The sequence below is a fragment of the Meriones unguiculatus genome, chromosome X (genome assembly GCF_030254825.1).
Source record: "Meriones unguiculatus strain TT.TT164.6M chromosome X, Bangor_MerUng_6.1, whole genome shotgun sequence".
NCBI classification, from domain to species: Eukaryota; Metazoa; Chordata; class Mammalia; order Rodentia; family Muridae; genus Meriones; species Meriones unguiculatus.
The window spans coordinates 54,363,981-54,386,912 of NC_083369.1; the positions used below are offsets into that span (position 1 = coordinate 54,363,981).

The 22,932-nt window shown below is 38.6% G+C and overlaps 1 non-coding gene across 1 annotated transcript; it reads left to right on the top strand.

Annotated features, from left to right (window-relative positions):
• Positions 1-21,438: 21,438 nt before the first annotated feature.
• LOC132650254 (small nucleolar RNA SNORA17) lies at positions 21,439-21,567 on the top strand. Its single transcript, XR_009588634.1, has one exon. It is a non-coding gene; the product is annotated as a small nucleolar RNA SNORA17 (small nucleolar RNA).
• Positions 21,568-22,932: the final 1,365 nt, after the last annotated feature.

Genomic DNA, 22,932 nt, shown 5'->3' on the forward strand with positions numbered 1-22,932 from the left:
GTTCTGTGTTCATGTCTTTTTGTTTTTCTTTTTGTTTTCATTCTCTAGCAATTAGATTCCCCTGAAAATTAGATAAATTTCTAGAGTTGTGCATTGCATGGCAGTTTTTACTATTACTAGTTGTTTTTTGCAGGTGATGTAATGAGGCCATTGCATGGTCTGTAATCTCAGACCATTTTTATTGTTAAATCTTTTGACTTGGTGTTATGATTAGAGCATTTAAAACATCAAAAGTCATCCTTTCTCCTTACATTCAAGTAAACAACCATCCAACTAATAATTGTGGTGGGTAGTCTTGGTTGACAACTTGATTACATCTGGAACTGACTAAACCGCAAGTGGCTTAGAGCAACTGTGAAGACTTTTTCTTAAATAATTTGAATTGGGAAAAACCACTTCTAATTCAGATCTTTTGAGCTAAGAATTTCCACCTGGAAGGTACATTTATTCACTAACATTCAAACCTATGTCTTCAGGATTCCAGCATATACAGCTGAGACATTCAAATTTGTAAATTGAAAATTTTCTGAATTCTTGGGCTTTCCTTTGATAGACAACCATGGTTAGACTACCTAGACAACAGCAACTCTAATATATTGTGTTCATTTGACTTATTGATTAAAATAAAGTCTAGGTTCATTAAAAAAAACATTTGATTGATGCATCTCAATTTATTTTAGTGTACTTCTACTTAACCATCATTTTTAGCCTTTTTCTCTCAAATATGTGTCAATGAGAGCCTCAACAAGAAGGTCTCCATATTCTTATTTAATTCCACAGGTTACTCAGTGCTTGCTGGCTTTTTAGGGAGATGTGATTTACACTATTATCTATTGTCTTAGTTTTGTGTCAGAATAAGGTAGACCCTGCATCCCTGCTTCTTGTGGATGATATTTTCTCAAAGCAAACAAATGACATCCAAATTTTGCTTTGTATTTCTAATGAATTTTTCATGTGTCAAAAAATGTATGCGTGTGCACATATGTGTGTTTTCATGCACACACAAGTTTCTTATATTTATGGTTGTGAGCCTAGCCTTTAACGGCTGAGCCATCTCTCCAGCCCACACACACAAATTTCTAAAACCTTTGGTTTGTTCTTTTATTTTTTAACATGCAGTATGCATTTTCATACTATTTCCCTCCTTTGAGTCTTCTTTGATCATATCCACATCCCTACCCATCCAACTTCATGTACTTTTCTCTCTCAAAAGAGAAAAAAATATCATAGAAATAACATAAAACTACAAAGGAGAAAAATCACAAAACCATAATAAAAATGCATAGTTTAGAAGCTTCCAAAGTATAAAAAAGATTTAAATGTACTTACAATACAATTGGGGAGACAATGCCAAAACTAAACAACATAAACTTCTAAGCAAAAGTTCTAGGAATGCACATGGGAAAAACCTTGCTAAGTCATCAGTGAAAGGGCCCCCATAGACACCCACTAAAACCAAAGTCTGTTGGTTATCTCCACATCTGATAGTAATGACCTATTATTAAAGATATCACATACTATGTCATTGAATATGGAGAAATTGAGCTGTTGCCTAACTAGAATCTTCACCCCATTGACAAGTATCCATAGTGCTAGATGATACTGTCTATGATACCAGATAAGAAAAGCAATTATCAGTCTTATCCAACATAAATGTTGTTAGCTATGATAGTGACCTATTAAATCTGTACATCTAAAGAAACTAATCAAGAGGGAGGAGCCTGACTAAAATGCTCAATCCCCATCCCAAAAGGCAAAGAGGATGGACATCAGAAGAAGAAAACAAGAAATAATTTAGGAACCTGCCACAGAGGGCCTCTGAAAGGCTCTGCCCTGAAGACTATCAAAGCAGATGCTGAGACTTATGGCCACCTGTTGGGAAGAGGGGATGGAATCCTATGAAAGAAGTGGGAAATAGTAAGATCTGGAGAGGACAGGAACTCCACAAGGAGAGCAACTGAACCGGAAAATTTGAACACAGGTGTCTTTCCAGAGTACAAGGCATGGAGATAACCTAGAACTCCTGCACATATGTAGCCCATGGCAGTTCAGTGTCCAAATGGGTTCCATAGTAATGGGAAGAGGGGCTACTTCTGACATAAACTGATTGGCCTGCTCTTTGATCACCTCCCCCTGAGGGGAGAGCAGTCTTACCAGGCCACAGAAGATGACAATGCAGCCACTCCTGATGAGATCTGATAGACTAAGATCAGAAGGAAGGAGAGAGGGACCTCCCCTATCAGTGGACTTGGGGAGGGGCATGCTTGAGGAAGGGAGAGGGAAGGTAGGATTAGAAGGGGAGGAGGGTGAGGTTTATAGGGGATATAAAGTGAATAAAATGTAATTAATAAAAATTAAAAAATATATAGCCACTGATACAGTAGTGGCTTAAATTTTATTCAGGCAACAAGCCATTTTTAAAAATTTAATTTGATGCCTCCTCCATGAGATGTAGCATATACTGTACTCTGATCAAGTGGCCAAGAATATTAGACTAGATATGCCATAGGACCTAGGAAAAACCTAGGATTCATACTCTGCTAAAGGAACATAACAATATAATGACTACTAATGACATACTTTTATTCCCATTAATCAGAGCTCTGTTCAACCTTCATGACAGATTCTTTTTAAGTAAGCAGGAATCAACATAGAAAACCACATCTGGACAATACGTAGGGAGTGAGGAACTTTGGGTTACTCATGTCTAAATAGAATGCCTGTATCAAGTTTCTCCCCTCAAAGCCTCAGGGATCAACATGGAAAAGGAGGTAGAAAATTTTTGAGAGCCAGAAACAGTAGATGACTTCAAGGAAACACTGTGTTTCAGACACAACAAGGCTGATGCACACAAGTGCACACATGAACTCACTGAGACTATAACAACATGCAAATGATTTGCACAAGTTCAAACCAGAGAAAATCTCAGTGTGTGTGTGTGTGTGTGTGTGTGTGTGTGTGTTGTGGAAGGGGAGACTAGGAGCAATGTTCTACCATTAGCTAGTAAAGTATTTACAACTCATACGTGCTGAAAAAAGAACAACAAAAAAAAATCATTTTTTTTCCAATGGAGTGAGAGCAGATGTATCAATGACACTCCAAGGTAATCCTCAAGTAGTTGAACAGACTACAAAACAGACTCCAAAATTTATTCTTTCATCTCTCTCTCTCTCTCTCTCTCTCTCTCTCTCTCTCTCTCTCTCTCTCTCAGTGTTTGTGTGTATTTTCGTTTCTCAACTGATAGGAATAAATTTTGAGTAGTCTTCAATCATCTATTTTTGTATATGTTAGAGGGATGGCATTCCTTGTACATTTCTTATGTTTTTTTTTTTTCTTTCCTTTCATTTAACTATGAAACTTCAAGTGTACCTTAGGAGAGACAGATTGTGCCTTACTTCCCCCAGTAATGAATGCAACCTTAGGAAATTTACTTTTTAAAATGACAGATAGGAAGAACCTAAGTAGAAATCTTTGGTTTTCTGGGGCAGAGACTGAACCTTTTCTCAATGCTTGCTAGAACGAAGGATTGTTTTTATAGTATCCTACCTGAGGTCCCATATTTCTCCTAAGGGAACTGTACATTCCATATAGAACGGGAAAAGGGAGAAACCTCATTTTAATATCAATTCTAAGAATTTCAGATTTGAGCAGCACCTACCACTCAGGGTATCTGAACAGCAGCTCGGCAGTTCAGACACAACAAGGAACAACAAGGCTACAGAGGAAGAGGTTCCAGGCAGTTCTGATAAGACTTAACAACTATGGAAATAGGGGAGAATTCCCACTTTCAGTGGACTAGGGAAAGTGTAAAGGGGAAGAGGGAGAGCAGAGTGACCAGCAGGCTGTACTGTGTACCCCCAAACCCCCACTTCTGTGTTTCCCAGTTGAGAGAGGAATCCATAGCGTTACTCAAAGGTCTAACTTCAGGCCACACAGCTAACAGGGAAAATTTTCTCGGGCTCTCACCAGGCGCTGCCTCAGCCCCAGGCCACCCGCCCATGTGTGGATATCTTCCTGGCACCAGCAGTGTGCAAACAGGATTTCTACCCTGCAGCATTAGGCCACCCACTGCCCAGGTCCACTTTCCGTGGATACTTTTCTGTGACGAAAACCTGACAGTTCTGACCCTGGATGTTCACTCTCACTGCCTGTGGCGTGAATACCTTCCTGTACTGACAGTGAGACCCAAACCTGGGAGCCCACTCTCATAGTCCTGTGGACACCTTGGTCGCAGCAGCTAGTGGCTCTCACACTTACCACCCAGTGGAGGCGATACATTCTGTTACTGTGGGGGAGGCACGGCTCTATTCTGCCTACTCCCCTCCTGCATGACTCACCCAGGTCAGAATTAGCCAGCAAAGCACAGACTGTGAACAAAGTGAAACTCTGACAAGCCTGGGTCCCATGTTCCATTCCCCACCATCTAAGGGAACACTGTGGCACACTGGAGGAGCTCTAGGCAAAGAAATCTATCCACCAGGGCCCCAGCAGCCTGGCTCACATAGGCCAAAATCATTGAGCCTAGCACAGAGAACCCAGTGGAGCTGAACTAGGTCCCTAACCCAGGTTCCTGATCAGAAGGAAGGAGGCATGGAGGGGCACTGGAGCTGCTCTAGGCTAGGAGATCCTTCTGCCTGTTCCTCAGCAGCTTAACCCACCTGGGTCAGAAACAACACAGCCAGCATAGCCAGTGAAACAAGTGGAGCTGAGCTGAGCCAGGCCTGGCCCCACATCTCATCCTCCACCATCTTAAGGAAACTTGTGGAACAATGGAGCAGCTCTAGACTCAGAGATCTTTCCAACTGTGCCCCAGATACCTGGGTCACAAACAGTGAGACAGCAGACACAGTGATTCCAGGGGAAACACCTCCAGACTCCAGAGACAGGTGGATACAGTGTGTACTACAGGCTCCAAGAATAATCAGCCAAGTCTACAGACAAAGAGATGGATAATGACCAGCATAAGAATACAGGCAACAACAGGCTAAAAAACCTGAGCCCAGGGGTCCCTGCAAAGATTGATGCATCAACGGAGGACCATGTATGCAGAGGACCTAGACCCCCTCTTCAAAGGTGGCCGATTGGCAGCTCAATGTCCATGTGGATCTCTGAGTCAGCAGGGGATGCCTCTAACATGAACTCAGTTGACTGTTCTTTGATCAGTCTCCCCTGGTGATGTGGCCTTGGCAGGCTACAGAGGAAGAGGTTCCAGGCAGTTCTGATAAGACTTAACAACTATGGAAATAGGGGAGAATTCCCACTTTCAGTGGACTAGGGAAAGTGTAAAGGGGAAGAGGGAGAAAGCATAGGAATGGGGAGAGTTGAGGGAGGGGCATCAATCAGGATATATAATTAATAAATTTTGAAGGAAAAAATTAAAATTAAAATTAAAGAACACAGGCAACAAAAACCATTACAACATGGATTCACGAAAATCTCCAAAAATCAATAGATATTCTATTGCAGATGAAACACAGGAATAGGGACTTAAATCTATTATTATGTGGTTTTTTAAGGCACATAATAGAGGTAATGAACAAAAAATAGAGGTCATCATGGAAAGACAGGAATCCACATTCAAACAGAAAAGAAATTGTGCAAGGCATGAAAACATGATTAGAATCAATTAAAAAAAATAAAAAACAGAGAAAACCCTGAAGTTGCAGAATTAGAGAAGAGATCAGGAACCACAAAAGTAAGTATCACTAACAGAATGAAAGAAATGGAAGAGAGAATCTCAGGCATTGAAGAAACAATTACAGAAAATGACATATCATTCCAAAAAAAAAAAAATAAAATAAAATTAGACAAGTTACAAACACAAAACATCCAAGAAATCAAGGATACTATGAAAAGAACAATAATAGGAATATATGAAAAAAAAAAGGATTCCAGGCTCCAAGGTCCAGAAAATGTTTTTGAGAACCTCAAGAAAATTTCCCTAATCTTAAGAAAGAGATTCCCACATACATACAAGAGGCGTACAGTACACCAAATAGACTAGATCAGAAAAGAAACTCCTCCCTCTACATAATAACACAAATACTAAATCCACAGAACAATGAAAAACATTAAAAGCAGCAAGGGTAAAAGGCCAAGTGAAATATAAAGGCAGAGATATCAGAATAAATCCAGACTTCTCAATGGACACTATGAAGGCCAGAAGGGCCTACGCAGATATCGTGCAGTATTTGCCAAGCCAGAGATCACAGATGCCTAACCAGACTACTAGATCCAGCAAAACTGACAATCAGCATATATTCAGAAAACAAAATATTCTGTAACATAACAATATATATGGAGCAACTCAGCCCTACAGAAGATACTAGAAGGAAAACATTACCCCAATAAGATTAAGCCCACCCAAGAAAACGCAGGCTAAAGACACCATCACATAAAAAAAGCAAAAGAAAACAATTACACAATGACTACCAGCTCCACAATAAATGGAATTAGCAATCATTGATCACTAATATATATTAATATCAGAGCTCTCAACTCTCCAATAAAAAGACACAGACTATCAGATTGGTTGCAGTAACAAGATCCAACACTCTGCTTCATTCAAGAAACATACCTCAACAACAAAGATAGACACTACCTCAGAATGAAGGGCTGAAAAAAATGTTTTCCAAGCAAATGGACACAAAAAGAAAGCTGGAGTAGCCATCCAAATATCTAATTAAGTAGACTTTCTATGAAAACTAATCAAGAGAGATGAAGAGGGACACTTAATTCTCACCAAAGGAAAACTCCACTAGGAGGAAATGACAATACTGAATGTGTATGCGCCAAGTACTAGGGTTCCTGCATTTGTCAAAGAAATAAATAATGAAATCATGAAATTTGCAGGTAAATGGTGGGACCTGGAAAGGATCATCCTGAGTGAGTTGTCCCAGAAGCAAAAAGACACACACTGTATATACTCACTCATATAAACATACAACATAGAATAAACCCACCAAAATCTGTACATCTAAACAAACTAATCAAGAGAGAGGACCCTGACTAAAATGCTCAATTCCCATCCTGAAAGGCAAAAAGGATGGACATCAGAAGAAAAAGAAAAGAGTAAAAAACCTAGGAACCTGCTACAGAGGGCCTCTGAAAGCCAGAAGAAGAAAACAGGAAACAACCTAGGAACCTGCCACAGAATGCCTCTGAAAGCCTCTTCCCTGCAGACTATCAAAGCAGATGCTGAGCCTGATGGCCAACTGTTGGGCAGAGTGAGTGGAATTTTATGTAAGAAGTGGGAAATAGTAAGAGCTGGAGAGGATAGGAACTCCACAAGGAGAGCAGCAGAACATGAAAATTTGAACACAGGGAACTTCCCAGAGACTCATACTCCAACCAAGGACTATTCATGGAGATTACCTAGAACCCTGACAATGCAGCCACTTCTGACGAGAACTGATAGACTAAGATCAGAAAGAAGGAGAGGAGGACCTCCCCTATCAGTGGACTTGGGGAGGGGCATGCATGCAGAAAGGGGGGGGGAGGGCGAGACCGGGAGAGGAGGAGGGAGGGGCTTATGGGGGGATACAAAATGAATAAAGTGTAATTAATAAAAGTTAAATAAAATATTTAAAAAAAAGAGCAACCTTTGGGAAAAAAAAAGCTTAAATCAGACATTGATCCCAACACCTCAACAGGGGGATAATTCAACACTCAACTCTCACCAGGGGACAGATCATTCAGACAGAAGCTAAACAGAGAAATAGTGACACTTACAGTGCTCTTAAATCAATAGACCTAAAAGATGTCTACAGAACTTTTCACCCAAACACAAAAGAGTATAACTTCTTCTCAGCACCACATGTAACCTTCTAAAAAATAGACCATATAGTTGGGCACAAAGCAAGCCTCAACATATACAAGAAGATTGAAATCATCCCTTGTATCATATCAGACATACATGGTCTAAAACTAGACCTCAACAACAATAGAAATAACAGAAAGCCTACACACACATGGAAACTGAACAACTCTCTACTCAGTGACACCTGGGTCAGGGATGAAATAAAGAAAGAAATTAAAGAGTTCTTAGAACTTAATAAAAATGAAGGTACAACTTACCCTAACATATCAGACACAATGAAAGCAATGCTAAGAATTGTTCAATCGCGCCCTTCCCAGAAACTCCCCCAGACCAAGACTCATTGCAAAAGCAAGAGGTTTATTAACCATTGCACAATGGGGTCACCCCTGCCGGTCAGCAAAGTGTGGCACCGGGAGACAAAGGCCTTTAGGTTTTTAAAAGAAAAATTGTGGGAAATTTGAAGTTGCAGTTTTGGCAACTTAGGATTGGATGAGGAAGCTATAAAGTAAGATAATTGGCTAGTCTTAGGTGCTCAGGCTTGGCCAGTCCTGCCAAGTGTGGATGCAGCTGCAATTTAAGGTGGGGGTGGTTAGCTCATCCTTGAAGATTAGGGGCTACAGACTTTTGGCTGGAGGTCAAAAGCTACTCAGAAGAAGTCTAGGGTCGTTGCTAAGAAACTCTGTCTCAAGGACAAGAGTCTGGACCTTCTTTTGCTGAGTGAAGGTCATTGCTTGCTTGTCCTTTTTTTATATCTGTCCTCACAGATAGGGTCACATTCCTTCCCTCTCTGGAAAGGTACTAAGAGGCTTTAGCTTAACCTGGACCTAAAACTCAAAACTATAGGCTTTAGAAGACATATAGGTTACAAAGTTAACCTAACCCTTTCATTAGCACTAATTACCGTCATAAAGAAACTTGCATCTCTACAAGCAACTTAATGGCACACCTGAAAGCACTAGAAAAAAAAATGAAGCAGACACACCCAAGTGGAATAGATGGCTGGAAATTATCAAACTCATGGCTGAAATTAATACATTAGAAACAAGGAAACAATGCAAAGAATCAATGAAACAAAGAGCTGGTTAGTTGAGAAAATCAACAAGAGAAACAAACTCTGGGCAAAACTAACTAAAAGGCCGAGGGACACTGTCCAAATCAACAAAATCAGAAATGAAATTGGGGCATAACAACTGACATTGAAGATATGCAAACAATTATTAGGTCCTATTTCAAAAGCCTATATACAACAAAATTTGAAAATATAAATCAAATGGACAACTTTCTTCATAGATTCCATTTACCAAAGCTTAATCAAGATCAGGTAAATAAATTAAATTGTACTATATCCCATAAGGAAATAGAAGCTCTCATCAAAAGTCTCCCATCCTAAAAAAGCCACGGGCCAGACAGTTTCAGCGCAGAATTCTACCAGACCTTCAAAGAAGCACTAACACCCATACTCTTAAAATTATTCCACAAAATAGAAACAGAATGAACATTACCAACTTTATTTTATGAAGCCACAGTCACCTTGATACCTAAACCTCACAAAGACCCAATGAGAACTTCAGACCAATTGCTCTTATGAACATTGATGTGATAATAATAATAAAATAATATACTTGCAACCCAAATCCAAGAACACATTAAAAATATCCACTACGACCAAGTAGCCTTCATCCCAGTCATGCAGGGTTGGTTCAACATACGAAAATCCATCAATGTGATCCACCACATAAACAAAATGAATGAAAAAAATACAACATGATAATCTCCTTAGATGCTGAAAAATCCTTTGACAAAATTCAGAACCCATTCATTTTTAAAGCTTTGGAGAGATCTGGGGTAAAAGGCACATACCTAAAGATAGTAAAAGCAATATACAGCAAGCCTACAGTCAACATCAAACTTAATGGAGAGAAACTTAAATCAATTTCACCAAAATCAGGGACAAAAAAAGGCTATCTCATTTTCCTTTCCGAATGAGAATTGAGCAACTGGCCTAGGGTCCTCCTTCTTCCTTAGTTTCTTTAGGTATACAGGTTTTAGTATGTTTATCGTATATTGTATGTCAAATATCCAGTTATATACATGAGTATATACCATGTGTGTCTTCCTGCTTTTGGGTTACCTCACTCAGGAGGATCTTTTCTAGTTCCACTAAAAATGGCTTATTAAATATAAAATAAAAATAAAAAATATTAAATTATTATTTTATATTATAGTTAATGAGCATTTATTGGTTATATAATATGAGTTTCATTACGACATTTCATGTAAACATATAATATACCTTGACTACATTCAATCCTCTATTGTCATATCCTGCTCCCCCACATACACACTGTTCCTTTTTCTCTGTCTCCAAGTTCTAATCAACTTTCATTTATTACCTCCATTATCTTTCATAAGTATTATTGCTACATTTATGCAGTCATATAACTATAAATGCAACCTGATGAATACCTTTAGTTTTGCATACATTTTGGGAGGTGGAATCTTACACCCAAGGTTGGGAATATCTCTAAAGAGGGGGAAGAAAGTTTGTAAGAGTCACTGGACCAGTACATCTGCTGTGAGATTTTGACTCCTATATGAGATAAAGAAGATGCACCAGCGAAATCTCAAGAATAGGGTAGCCAATGTTCAATCTCCATGTGGGTTCCCTAGTAAGCAGAGAAGGGGATGCCTTTGACATGGACTCTGTTGCTTGCTCCTTGATCACTTCCCCTTGGTGGGGTGGCCTTGCCAGGCCAAGGAGGAAGAGGATGCAGCCTGTCCTGATCATATTTGATAGGCTGGAGTCAGTTAGTAAAGGAGGAGGAGGTTTCCTTCTTTCTTTGGACTAGGGGAGGAGGAAGGGGTGAAGAGGGAGGAAGTGGGACTAGGAGGAGATGAGTGATGGTGCTATAATTGGGATGAAAATGAACAAACTAAAAATAGATTAAAAATAATATAATAGACTAAACAAATGACAATACCAGTTGACATGTCAACAATGGGTTGGGAAAATTGCACAAAGCCTCATCTCTAGATGAAAAGCTACACACAATGAATTCTCAAAGTGGGAAAATTAATCTTCCCTAGAGATGAATCATCTAAGTTGTTATATGATACAAATTTCTTATTTTTTCAGCTTCAAGTTTGTATTTTATATTTAAAAGAAATAAAAGCAAATACCCTCACTCAAACATTAAATCATATTTTAAAGACATCATACAAAATCCTGAAATATTCTACTATTCCTGAAAACAAGTTGGAACTAGCCCAGATAGGTATATATTCTAGATGATTTTACAGTAACGTTTACTACTGTTTTTATATCATGTATTTATAGTGACCCTTTACATATTTTTCCTTTCAAAATGGATTAGAACCCAATGAAGGACAACCAGGAGTTTAGTTTGTCCTGTCTAAATGTTGTCATTTAAATTACTCACAATTATGCTGTAAAATGGACTTTAATGGGTAACTAATCATGATAAAATGGGTGGAAAAATTTCTCCATAGTTAACACCATGAAATACAAGTTATAACAAATTTGGACAATACTGCCACATTTGTATCTTAATTTGCCTGCATTTGTTAATATAAGTAGATATTATTTTTCTATCTTCTTTCTATTTATGGTAAATGCTTCTGGTGAGATTATTTTTTACAGGTTCAAAATCTAAGAGATTTCGTTATGCTCATTTTAATCATTCATTGATTAAAAAAAGCACTTGACTGTTGGTTGAAACGTGTCATATGGTACAAATAGGTCTTCAAACCACATTTTCTTTTTTTTTAATTTAGATTACATCATCTTCATTTGCAAACTATTTTGGAGAAAAAACTTTATTTTGGTGTACACATTTAATTACTTTGTTTTAAAACATGTGAGGCTACAGAGCCCTGGAACTTGGGAAACTTGCCCAGAACAAGAGTGGGGTTGAAAGATGTCCAATCTTGGAACTCCAATCCTAAGATCGGCAGGTGTAGGACTGTTCACCTCCTACCCTGGGCCTACATATCCCAGTGCATATAGCTTTGTATCCTTACCTTTTCCTCCCACTCCCCCTCTGGAGATCATGTAGCCAGATTAAACTTCTTTTCCCATTGTAAGGTCATGTACAGCAGCACCTGAAATTTTCCCTCATGTTGAAGAGGTATCCCCAGCACTCTGGACATAATGTACACTTACCCTGAAAGCCCCTACTTAATTCCTGCAAAGGTATGAGTAGCCTTTGTAGTCCCTCCCCAGTTGTTTGTTGCTCATTTCCAGTCTGAATGATATATGCTCTTTTATTGTATCTCTTTAATTATTCATGGTAATTCACATTACAATTATTTGCAGTTTTGATTGTCACATTATTAAAATTACATATTTTATTATCTATAAATGACTCTGCTTTATTTTCTTTCCTATATATATCTTTTAGTTTTGTATTTAAAATATATTTCAATGGCATTCAATAATTATTTCCTTTTCATTGTGTCTGAATGGTGGAATACCTCTTCCTTAATACATTTTATACTAAATTAAAAAAAGTTATATATACATATCCCCTAGATTTTGATAAATAAATTATTAAATTTATATTAGAATGAATTGTTTTAAATCCACCAAATCTGTTTTTAAAGGTGACTATACATACTGCATTTATTATACTATAAAGTTTCAGAAGTTACAAATAGACCAAATAATGATATCTTCTTTTTTTTTGGTATTAGGGTTTGTTTTACTTTAATAAAACATGTCCACAAACATCGTGGATAGGAAGGGTTATTTCTTCTTCCACATTCTGGTAACAGTTCACCAGTAAGGGGAATCATATCAGTAACTCAACCAGGCAAGAACTTGTGTTGAGGAACTGAAGCAGAGGCCATTTTGAAGGGTTGATTAGTGGCTTTCTCAGCATTAGTTGGTCAATCTGTTAGTCTTATACTATCCAGGACCACCTGTGCACAGGTGACACTATCCACAACAAACTGTGCCCTCCCATATCAAACATCAGTCAAGAAAATATATTACTGCCCTGCCTATAGACAAATCTTATAGATGCATTTTTTTTTCAGTTGATATTCCTTCTTTTCAGACGACCCTATCTCATGTCAAGTTAACCTAAAATCTAGGTAAGTCACCTTCCTTTTACTTATCTCATAAAGATGACCAGTCAACATTTGGTAATGATAAGATTTCTTTGTTTTTGTAGTTATTTTCTCACAGCATAATTTTAGTTTGAAGTGATTTTCAAACTTCATTCACTATACTACATTATGTATCAAAATAACCTAGGTAAGTTATAGAAAAGTAGTAATCTATCTTATTCATTATTGTATCTCTCACATAAGTTATTTACAGTGTTGATGAAAATTAAACATAATAAACAGGAGAAGAGAAGAATATTGACCCTTAACTCAAGTGATATTTGGGAAGTAGATCTAGGGCCCGCATAGAATTAATCAGTAAATTGAGATATTTACTCATGGCCATGAACTACACTTTGATATTCAAATAAAGACACATGTATAATCCTAGTCTCTAGAGCTGCTAGACAGGAGTGTAGACCATATTATCTATTCATATTTTTCTATTGTATGAATAATTCAACTCATAAGAAAGCTCAGTAATTTGAAAATATTGTGTTTGTATATATTTATTGTACTGTCTAGTTATAAAATAATAATTTAGTCTGTGCAATTTTGAGAACTGAGTGTTACAAAAAATTTAAGTCCTTAAATCTAAAATACTAAAATCTTTCTCTGATATTATCTATTAAAATGTGTAGTACTTTCAAAGTACTTTGAATTTATACATTGCCAATGTACCAGACAAGGGAAAAAGTCGGGGATTGGTAAATGAATAGTAATGGCAGGAACAAAAAATAAATGGAGGGATCCAAGATGGCAGCAACCAGCGCGCACCCTATCTAAGAGGCAGAAGATCTGAAACTTCGAAATTGGTGAGTGGAGGGGCAAGTGAAGCCAGAAAATCGACATTGAGGCTTCCTGAATGAGAGGGGACATAACAGGAGCTGAGAACATTTAGATTTAGTTCACCCCTCAGACTTCTCTGGGGACAGAGAGGGACAAACTTTTGAACACCTTGCACTTCCCATTTTCGGGCCTCTTTCCTCCTTGGAGGAGCTGGCCCACAGTGCCTGATGCTCTCAGCACAGAACTCACTGTCTGGGGACTGAGACAGCAGAGGCGGGGTTCCAGGCTCCTCAGCCCTGCCTGCCAAGTGCACAAGACTTCCAAGTCCCAGGTAACATCCTTCCAGGTCCCGGGTCTGCAAACTGCCATACTGACTCCACAAGGCTTCCCAGCCAGGGACTGTAAAGTCTTCCAAATCCCTCAGTGGTGGACATTGGCTGTACATTGAGGGTCCAGCACACCCTCAAAACTACCCAGTAAACCAGGTGCCAGACCACTTAGGTCTATGGACCACAATTGTGGCTCCCCAGGACTTCCCAGCAGGCACCTAGACCAGCCTCCCAGATGCTCACAGCTAGACTCTCATATTCAGCAGCTGCAGCACCACTGAGCTTAAGGAGCTCATCCTTCCTCATTTGACTCAGCAGGTCCAAACCTGCAAGTAGAGAACAGTGGGAACCCCTGTGCTTTACGATTTGACCTGCTAGAGAGTGAGGACACCCTCAAGTGCCTACAGAACCCCAGATCCAGGGTGCTTCTAAACTAGCAGCCAGAAGTCAGATCCCTCCAACCCACACATCCACAGTGGGAAATTAGAGGGATTCTTGGGACATTTAAGCCCCTTCTCTGAGACTCTTCCAGTGGAGTTCAGGCAAATGACTCCTGGATCTCAGGCAGAGATGAATACCAGTAGCCTGTAGGCCACTGAGGTAGTACCAGCTCCTGTGAACACCTTCAACACCTGCAATGGCTTTGGTGCCTACAAGGTGCCCCTTCCTCACACTGAAGGCCTCTACGTTCTCTAGCACCCTGTCCCTCAAGGCACACTTCCATGCACACACACACACACACACACACACACACACACACACACACACTTGCCGGCATTTGTCCTACTACACCCACAAACTTTCCTCCCACGGGTACAGCTGAAAAACCAACGCACCTGCTGAAACCACTTTACATCTCTCATCTTCCTGAAGAATTCCCCAGACACCAGAGAAAGATGGTAACAGTCTGGACTGCAGAATTCAGGAACAAACAGTGAAGGTTAAAGCTAAGCAAAAGGCCAGAGGTTGGTGAAAAAACACATCCAAGAAAAATCAGGACATCATGGATTCACAAGCAACCCCCAAAATCAATGGATACTCAAATTCATCGAAAACACAGGAAAATGACTTTAAAGCTATGCTTATCCAGTTATTAGAGGCACATAAAGAGAAAAAGAAGACATCTTTCAGAGAAATTGCCACACAAATGGAAGCAAATTAAGAGGAAATGAACAAAACTCTCAAAGAAACACAGGCAAATATAGCTAAACAAAGAGAGGAACAAGTAGTGTCATATAGAGAGGAAATGAACAAGGTAATATAGACCTTCATAGAAAGACAGGAATCCACATTCAAACAGCTGAAGGAAACGGTTCAAGGCATACAAATTGAATTATAACCAATAAAGAAAACACAAACAGAGAAAACCCTGGAGATGGAGAACTTAGAGAAAAGATCAGGAAACAAAACAGTAAGCGTCACCAACAGAATACGAGAGATGGAAGAGAGAATCTCTGAAGCTGAAAAAACACCTGCATAAATTGATATTTCCCTTAAAGAAAAAGGAAAATCAGAAAAGTCCCAAATACAAAATATCCAAGAAATCAAAGACGCCATGAAAGGTGAAATCTAAGAATAATAGGAATAGATAAAAATAAGATTCAGGCTACAAGGTCCAGAAAATATTTTAAAGAAAATCATAGAAGAAAATTTTCCCAACTTAAAGGGACAGATATTCATAAACATACAAGAGGCCTACAGAACACCAAATACACTAGACCATAAAAGAAACTCCTCATATCACAACATAGCCAAAACACTAACTCTACAGAACAAAGAAAAGTTATTAAAAGCAGCAAGGGAAAAATGCCAAGTAACATATGAAGGTAGACCTATCAGAATCACACCAGACTTCTCAACAGAAACTATGAAATCCAGAAGGGCCTGGGCAGATGTCATACTTTAGGGGACCACAAAGGCCAACCGAGACTATTATACCAAGCAAAGCTTTCAATAAACATAGTTGGTAAAAAACAAAATATTCCATGATAAATCTAAATTCAAGTAATATCTACATAGCAAACCAGTTTTACTAGAAGGAAAACTCCAATGCAACGAAAACAACTACACCTAGAAAACATAGGTTACAGGTATTTTCCCAACAAAAATTAAAAGAAAACAAGCAATGAATCACAGTAAGACCAGCATCTCCACAATAAAAGAAACAAACAGTCTTTGTTCACTATTGCTCTATCAACATCATTGGATTCAACTCTCCAATAAAAAGACACAGACTAACTTTAGAATGGTTGCAGAAACAGGATTCAACATTCTGCTGCATCCAAGAAACACACACTCTGCAACAAAGATAAATACAACCTCAGTATAAAGGGCTGGAAAAATGTTTTTCAAGCAAATGGACCTAGAAAACAAGCTGTGGTAGATATTATAATATCTAATAAAATCATCTATCAACCAAAATTAATCAAAAAAATGAAGAGGGGCACTTCATTCTCATTAAAGGAAAATTATACCAGGAGGACATCACAATTTTAAACATCTATGCCCCAAATACAAGACCACCTACATTTGTAATTGAAACATTATTAAAGCTTAAATCACACATTGATCCCGACACCTTAATAGTGGAAGGCTTCAACACTCCACTCTTACTAAGGGACAGATCATCCAGACAGAAGCTAAACAGGGAAATTTGGGCACTTACAGATTCCCTAAATCAAATGGACCTAATAAATGGTTATAGAACTTTTCACCCAAATTCAAAAGAGTAAACCTTCCTTTCAGCACCTTATGGAACCTTCTCCAAAATAGAGCATATAGTTGGTCACAAAGCAAGCCTCAACAGATATAAGAAGATTGAAATAATTCTTTGTATCCTATCTGACCAACATGGTCTAAACCTGGACCACAGAAATAGCAAAAGGCCTACATACACACATGGAAACTGAACAACTTGCTACTCAATGACAATTGGGTTAGGGAAGAATTAAAGAAAGAAGTGAAAAACTTCCTAGAATTCAATGAAAATGAAGGTACAACATACCCAAAGCTATGGGACACATGAAAGCAGTGCTAAGAAGAAAGTTTATAGCACTAAATACCTTTAAGAAGAAATTTGAAACATCTAATACAAATAAACTTAACAACTCACCTGAAAGACCTAGGAAAAAAAGAATCAGACACACTTAAGAGGAGTAGATGGCTGGAAATATTCAAGCTCAGGGCAGAAATAAATAAATTGGAAACAAAGAAAAAAATTCAAATAATCAATGAAACCAAGAGCTGGTTCTTTGAGAAAATCAACAAAATAGATAATCCCTTAACCAATCTAACTAAAAGGCAGAGAAAAAAATGTCCAAATCAACAAAATCAGAAATGTAAAGGGGGACATACTAACAGACACTGAGGAAATCCAAACAATCATAGATCTTACTACAAAAGCCTATATGCCACAAAATTTAAAATCTAAATTAAATGGACAATTTTCTTGATAGATTCTGCATACCAAAATTAAATAAGGTAAAAAGATTGAATAGTCCTATATCCCCCAAAGAAATAGAAGCAGTCATCAAAAGTCTCCTTTCCAAAAAAAGCTCAGGGCCTGATGATTTCAGCACAGAATTTTACCAGACCTTCAGATAAGAGTTAACTCCAATTCTCTTCAAACTATTTCACAAAATAGAGACAGAAGAAAGATTACCAAACTAATTCTATGAAGCCAAAGTCACCTTAATACCTAAACCACACAAAGACTCAATCAAAAAAGAGAACTTCAGAACTATCATTCTTATGAACATTGAAGCAAAAAATAATCAATGAAAAAGGCTGAGAATGAAACTAGGGAAACAACGCCCTTCCCAATAGCCACAAAGGATATAAAGTACCTTGGTGCGACCCGATATAAAGTACCTTGGTGCGACCCTAACCAAGAAAGTCAAAAACTTATTTGAAAATAATTTCAAGTCTCTGAAGAAAGAATTAGAAGAAGATATCAGAAGGTAGAAAAATCTCCCATTCTCACGGTTTGGCAGGATTAACATAGTGAAAATGGCCATCTTACCAAAAACAATCTACAGATTTAATGCAATATCCATCAAATTACTAACACAATTCTTTACAGACCTTGAAAGAAAAATTCTCAACTTCCTATGGAATAACAAGAAACCCAGAATTGCTAAAACAATCCTCTACAGTAGAAGATCTTCTGGTGGTATCTCCATTACCAATCTCAAGCTGTACTATAGAACAACAGTAATAAAAGCTGCATGATACTGGCATTGAAACACAATGGTGGATCAATGAAATTGGATAGAAGACCCAGAAACGAACCCACACACTTATGGACATATGCTTTGGGACAAAGATGCCAAAATCATACAATGGAAAAATTATAACATCTTCAACAAATGGTGCTGTTCTGACTGGATGTCTACATGCAGAAAAAAAGCCTCAATATAAAATCAGACACTCTAAACCTGTTAGAAGAAAAAGTGTGGAAGAGCCTTGAACTCATTGGCACAGGAGACAACTTCCTGAACAGAACACCAACAGCACAGGCTCTAGGAGCAACAATCAATAAATGGGACTTCATGAAACTGAAAAGCTCCTGTAAATCAAAAGACACTGTTGTCAGAACAAAATGACTTCCTATAGATTGGGAAAGGACCTTCACCAACCCTATATCTGACAAAGGGCTAATATCCAGTATATATAAAAAACTAAAGAAGTTAAACAGCAACAAATAAAGTAATCCAATTAAAAAAAGGGGTACAGAGCTAAACAGAGAATTCTTGATAGAAGAACATCAAATAGCAGAGAAACACTTAAAGAACTGCTCAGCATCCTTAGCCATCACGGAAATGCAAATCAAAATGACCTTGAGATTTCACCTTATACCCATCAGAATGACTAAGATCAAAATCCCAAGTGACAAAACATACTGGAGAGGTTGTGGAGAAAAGGGAACCCTCTTCTATTCCTGGTGGGAATGTAAACTTGTACATCCACTTTGGAAATCAATCTTGCACTTTCTCAGACAAATAGGAATAGTGCTACCTCAAGATCCAGCTATACCACCCCTAGGCATAGATCCAAAATATGCTCAAATACACAAAAAGGACTTTTATTCAACCATGTTTGTAGTAGCTTTATTCCTAATAGTCAGAACCTGGAAACAATCCAGATATCCCTCAATGGAGGAATGGATACAGAAAGTGTGGTACATTTTCACAAAGGATTACTACTCAGCAATTAAAAACAAGGAAATTATGAAATTTTCAGGCAAATGATGAGAACCTAGAAAAGATCACCCTGAGTGAGGTATCATAGAAGCAGAAAGACATGCATGGTATATACTCACTTACAACTGGATACTAGACCTATAAGATGGGATAAACATACTAAAATTTGAACATCCAACGAAGCTAAACAAGAAGAAGTTCCAGGGTAAGATGATCAATCCTTACTTAGAAAGACAAACAGAATGGACATTGGAAGTTGGAGAAAACAAGAAACAAGACAGGAGCCTACCATAGAGGGCCTCTGAAAGACTCTACCTAGAAGTGTATCAAAACACATGTTGAGACTCATAACCAAACCTTGGGCAGAGTGCAGGGAATCACATGAAAGAAGGGGGAGTTTGTAAGACCTGGAGAGGACAGCAGCACCACAAGGGCCCAATATATCTGGACACAGGGGTCTTTTCTGAGACTGATTTTCCAACCAAGCACCATGCATGGATATGACATAGAACCCCTGCTTAGAAGTAGCCCATGGCAGCTCAGCATCCAAGTGTGTTTCCTTAGTAAGAGAAACCAGGACTGTCTTTGACATTAACTCAGTGGCAGGCTACTTGACTTCCCCAACTTCCTAGAGTGAGGAGCAACCTTGCTAGGCCACAGAGGAGGACATTGCAGCCAGTCCTGATAAGACCTGATAAAATAGGGTCAGACGGATTGCAGGAGGACCTCCCCTATCCATGGACTTAGAGAGGGGCAGGGAGGAGATGATGAAGGTAGGTTGGAATTGGGAGAGAATGACGAAGGGGGCTACAGATATGATACAAAGTAAATAACCTATTATTAATATATAAAATAAAAATCATAAAAAATAAATGGTTGCGGAAAACAAATAGAGATCATGTCAACAATATTAATTCTTTATAGTATTTGGAGAGAAAAATATGACCTCCTTATACTTCTTCTTGCCTTAGTGAATGATCCATCATTGATTATCAGTTATGACATCCAGTTTTCAGATACTGACTAACTTTTACAATGTCATTACTTTTTATTTCTTTTTAAATAAATGATGAATGTATATTCATGACTTTCCATTTACACAATAAGAGACTGAAAGCATTTTTCTCAGAAAATTTGAAACCATTAGATGAGCTCCTAATTACCTTTCCTACTATACTCTATAGCTTTCTAGCAGCTAACACTGAGGAAAGTACTTTGTTTCATATCCATTTCAATACTTTACTTCATTCAGTTATTTGTTTTAATCAGTGGACCGTTTTTACTTTATTTTCATTTCAATCTCATAAAATGTTATTATAAATTTCCTATATGGGAATTTTTTTTCAGTTATTGAGAATGACATACTGCACACACTGAATATGGCAAATTAAATCTCTTATCAGCTGTGTGATATATTCTTCCATTATTTGTTCCATTATTTTGGTTGAATTTTTATGTTAGTATTATATGTCATCGATTTTCCACATTTGGTTTATATCTCTAAAGCTTGTAATTTATTTTCTAAGCAAATTCCTTACGTATTTTCTTCAGCTCAAAGAGTATTTTAACAATGAGAGAAGTTAATAGAACCCAAACAAGAGTATGAACAAAAACGAATATAATTAGTAAGGCTGAGAGTGAGTTTTAGACTTGAACTATAATTTAAAACTTAAGATAGATTTAAATATAAAAATTAAAACCTGTATACACACACACACATACACACACACACACACACACACACACACACACACACACACATATATATATATATATATATATATATATATATATATATATATATATATAATGTGTCTTCCTTGATCAGCAAGTGCTAAAGGATAGACTTTCAAGTTTCATGTTGGATTGAAACCATTCATACAAAAATAAGTTTTAAATATCAGCATAAAACACAAATAAAGCACCAGAGGTATATGAATAGAATCACACTGGTTGAAAAAATACACAGGGGCTTACAGAGATTTATTGGTGTGCATGCACTTGCTGCTCTTCAAGAAGAATCAATTTTGGTTCTTAAAAACTACATCAAGTGTCTCATAACCACCTTAACTTCAGTTGCAGGGCATCTGACAACAGGTAGGCAATTGGCACAAGTACAGTCATGCAGGCACACAGACACATAAAAAATGTATATAAAAACAAAAAGAAAACTGCCTCTAGATGTCTTACATGTATTCTGCTGTGTTGCATGTGTGTCAGTCGGTGGCAAAGAGGAGAGAGGCTGTCTATGGTCAGTGTTCTGACCTGTAAACATTTGAATGATTAGTAGCCTAAATTTCCCTGAATAGTTATAGTCTCAGATGATCACCAATAAGGAGTTGTGCTGGTCGCTATGGGCTCCTGGGGCAAGAAACAAGCCAGAGAATAAAAAAATTCTTCCTGTGATCCCCAGTGCTGTGCAAGCCTCTGGGTACAGACTATACTTAAGATGACATCTGGCTGGTACCATCATGTATAAGCAAGGCATAGCACTCCTAAGACCACAACAGAGATGACCCCAAACACTCAAAGACCCTGGACTCTACTAAGAGGAGAAAAATCAGTGGTAGAAAAATGGAAGAGAAAGAGAAACAGAAGGATGTGGACACAATGATGTGAGGTGGAACTGGAGACAGGACAATAGTGATGAATAGCTTGATGTGAGTAGCTGGTAAGGCCACCTGGGACCATAATGGGGTCCCGGCCTGTACTGCCACTGGGGGCCATGTCTGGCTCCAAGGTGCTGCAGCAGCAGCAATCTGTTACCATTAAAGGCAATGTAGAAATCCCTGGTCTGCTTCTGGTGCCAGAGGACATGTCAGTTTCTGAGGGCTGTGAATAATTGTTACCAATCCTCAACTGGGCGATGTTTCCCATGATGGTAGTATGAGAGCAAGAGAGCTGACTCAGAGCTAGACAACATCAGTATTCAGATTAGGTCTGCATATTGTGGGAGTTGGAGCTGAGATAGCACCTATTGTATGGCATGGGAGAGCAGGCCTTGCCACATGTCTCCTCTGTGGTGGCATGGACAAGGGAGAGATAACCTCCTGGCCTCTTTCCTCCTTTGCCTTAACACCAGTATCAGGTCAGAGACCTGGCCTTGGAGTCATGAGAGCAGAAGAGTTGTTTCTGCCTCTTATCTGCTCTAGCCCTCAGGAGAACAGGGCTTGCACCTCCCCTGGATAGCACAGTAGAACTGACCCTCATGGCAGAAGTGGGGGCAAGCTGGCTCAAGGGTGTGAGCATAGAAGGGCTGACCCTAGTGCTTGTCATAGAGTGACATGGGTGAAGGAGAGTTGTCCTCCTCCTTTTCCCTTGCCAGCTAATGCAGGAAGAAAAGCTGGCCCCAGGTCATCAGAGCTAAAGAGTTGGCACTGTCCTTCACCTTCTATAACACTCAGGAAAGCAGGTCTTCCACCTTACCTGGGCAGCATAAGTACAGCTGGCCTTGAATGTGGAACATGTAAATGAGCAAGCCAAGGGTATAAGCCTTGTCTATTTTGAGGCATCATGGGAAAAGAAGAGGTGTCCTCTCTTCCACTCTCCCATTGCCACCTATGGAAGGCAGAAGAGCTGACCCTGGAGTCATGAGAGCAGGAGAGCTGTCCCTGCCCCTATTGCAGCACTGGACACAGAGTTTACAGGTGAGTCCTCCCTGAGA